Raw genomic sequence first — 3,464 nt, forward strand, 5'->3', positions numbered from 1 at the left:
TTAGTCGAGTTTCGTGTCGTCCCGATTCGAGCAACCACTGAGTATATGCGCAAGCACCATAGGCATGTGAGCTGGCGTCAGAAAACACGACCAAAATCGGTTCACCGACGGCGTTTGTTGGCCTAATGCATCGTTCAAAACGAATCGTATCCAACTTGATCATTTTTGTCAAAAAGGCGATCCATTCATTCCTGTTTTCATCCGGTATGGGTTCGTCAATCAGTCGATTCGAATCCTGTCTTGTTGTCAAGTTTCTTATAAGAATTTTTCCTTGAATCGTGAAAGGTACAATGAGTCCCAAGGGATCGTAAATGGTTGCTATTTGTCGCAAAAGCATTCTCCTTGTCAATATTGTTGGTATGTTGTGCTTCGTTTCACCCAGACTTGAACTGTTTTCGACTTGCCCTTTTGTGAAGTTGAATTTGACATCGAATATGAGGCTGTCAGGTAATGGCTCCCATAGTAATCCAAGGACCTTTTCTTGTTCCTGACACGAAATCTCAATAGTATTATTCGTCTTTTCGAACTCTCCCGGGATCGTCCAATGTTTGACTGTGAAACCACGCTGTGACAAAATGTCTTGCACCTGAGCAGCCAAGGTTAATGCTTCATTTGTGCTTGAAACAGACTGTACTAGATCATCGACATAGCTGTTCTTTGTTATCATATTCACTGTTTGAGGGTATTGGGCTCTAAACATCTCAGCGATCGTATGCAGTGCGGTCAGCGCAATAGTCCCGCTCGGTCGGTCTCCAAACGGAACCGCCGTTAAAACATAATATTTTGCGTTTTCATTTGTTTGAAGATCGCGCCAGAGATATCGGTGTACAGTAGGTCTACTAAAAAAGTCCCCCGCTCCAGAGGCGGCCGGCCGGCCGAACCCCCGGATTCCAGCCCCGACTCTATTGCGCAGGCCGCGGCAGTGACACGGGTCAGGTCGCGGCGCCCGGCGAGTGGGTCAGTTGGCGGCGGCCGGCCGTGGAGTGAGGACGCCGTGTGTGAGGCGCAGAGATGCCGCAGTGCAGAGGAGGGGAAGATAGTGACTCTGCACGATGCCGGAAATGATGCCTTTGTGATCTAAATTAAACACCTGCACTGCAGTGCATATCCTCCCCTGCCCCATTCCTATTATATCATAATCCTTCGATAATCCGTAATGACCATTCAACGCAAGCAAGCAAACAAAACAACCCGTTTAGCAGCGACATCATCTCGGATAAAAAAGCGACAGTGATGATTAGGATTGACTTAGCGCGAGGGCAAATCGAGGGGTATACATGTATCATATGCCGAGTATTTTATTCCCACCTAGCAAATTAGGATTGGGGATCTTGTCCAACAAGTCAGCGGCCGTTCTAGACACAGATAAATGCTTTGTTTTCGGTCGCATCATTATCTGCAATAATTCGAAGCGAGATTTAACCCTCGCCGGCCAAGAAGAAGGGGTGGATACCGCCACCATGTATTTTTTGCGGTAGCTCAAAGCACACTGATGATAGAAGGCTGACATTTCATATGCCTTACATTTGATTCAAGCCGGATCATTTGAAATCAACCACGTTTTCATGTCAGGTCACTTAACTATGATGTCTTAAGTAAACCTCTGCACACTGCACGGTTGTCGGTTATAAAATGATGCAAATCCGTAATCCACTTAAATGGGAAAATATAGAAGCTGTTAATTTGGCGTCGGAAATGACCTTAAACTATACCTCAAGCACATGAAATCGTGACTTCATACATTCTTGGCAAGGTTTAATGCTTCACTTTTGCATTGTTCACCTTGCGTGACGGAGTGCTCGTCGATAGGAGTGCTTCGTCAATAACTCCCGATCAAAATGAGCTAGCCAGTCAGGACAGCCATCAATGGACTCTGCAAGACTTGCTGAATCAAATAATTCAAGGTCATAACACCAAGTCACGTCAAGTGACCTTACCTCAAGGAAAGTTCCTGTGCTCATCATATCTAAATACATCGACTAACCGATCGCTTTAGAACCTTCAGCGATTTCAATGGGCAACAGTATATAATGTATTTGAAACGTTTACTTGCAAGTTTGACATTGCTGACAGAAAGGTCGGGTCTATTTTGACTTTTGAGATCGCTAAAGTCAATGGGAGAAAGTTGAACTGCGCTTTTTTTGGACGGAACGCATAATAAACACTCATGAAAACATGTGGTGCCTGATGAGACAAAATACTGAATGAGGAAATTGTTTGTTTTGTTGGGAGCCATCTTTTTCGGTCTGAGAAGGCCCTTGAAGAGCTATGACATAACTATGCTCTGGTGTAGTAATTTGGTTGTGCGAGCCAGCGACAGTGATCTGCGGACTCCGGAAGCGTGACTGTTCCCGTGGGACGATTGCCCTGTCGGGGCGGTCCAGCCGTCACCCCAACGGTCACCCAAAGAGAATTATGTGTCCTGGAATGGAACCGACATCAACTACAGGTTGGCTGGTGGGGTGACCTCCAGTCCAGAGAGGGAAGCATGAAGACTAGGGGCGATGCGGATTGGTTTTCCTGAGGATAGCGAGGACGGAAGGAATCTAGCACCCTTGACCCTTCCTTATCCCATTAACGCCCGAGCATAGAAACAAGTATTCAGTCATAATGCTTTTTTTGGATTTCGTGTCAAATTCGGGTGATTAAGAAGCCCTGAAAAAAATTAGGCCAAAATTTCAAAAACTTTTTGAGATACGATACCGACCCAAAATGAGCCACCGGGCGCCCGCTCCCAGCCGCCGCGCCGCCTCCGCGGCCCACGGCGTGGCGCGGGGAACGCCCCGCCCCGCGCCGATCGGTTGTCGTGCCACCTGACCAGCAGCACCTCCGACGTCCTGTCGAACCTCTGTTCGTAGCTGCCACGTCGTGACTTTGCCATCTCCTTCCTCTTGGTTACGGGACATTTGTCCAGTCTATTTTCCCTCACTTTGCCTGTCGCGCGGACTCCGCGGTCCTTCAGCTGCGCGAGGAGGCTTCTGGAGGTGAAAAGGTTGTCAAAAAACACCTAATGACCACCAGGATCCGACACCATGCTCAGTAGGGTGTGTCGATAGTCGCAGATTCGCGTTAGACAAAGATATAAATTGGCGCGAGCATGCCAAAACACTAGCCCTGCAGTTGGTTTTGCGTAAAAATGCGATTTGACGAGGCTCGGGCAGGTCGAAGTTACAGCGAAAAAGTCGCAGTCGACGGTGCTGCCACCTACATTGCCAATAACGGGCACTATCATATCGTGATAATTGGGGTAGTTTCAAATGAGAAATGACTTCTATTTTTGTTCAAACTGCTTAAGAAGAAATAAAACTTTTCGGAAACACACATTTTTCCCAAATATCGCGTTCTATTTTTTCCTGTTGAGTTGTTAGGAAAGTGGTAAATTTCAAGGTTGACGGCTAAAAAACGAAACAGGAGGAACAGAGCAGGAATCACCAAGACGTGTGCCGCGCCGATGCTGTAGCCTG

Source organism: Amphibalanus amphitrite, unplaced genomic scaffold (genome assembly GCF_019059575.1).
Source record: "Amphibalanus amphitrite isolate SeventyFive unplaced genomic scaffold, NRLGWU_Aamphi_draft 000242F_arrow, whole genome shotgun sequence".
Lineage (NCBI taxonomy): Eukaryota > Metazoa > Arthropoda > Thecostraca > Balanomorpha > Balanidae > Amphibalanus > Amphibalanus amphitrite.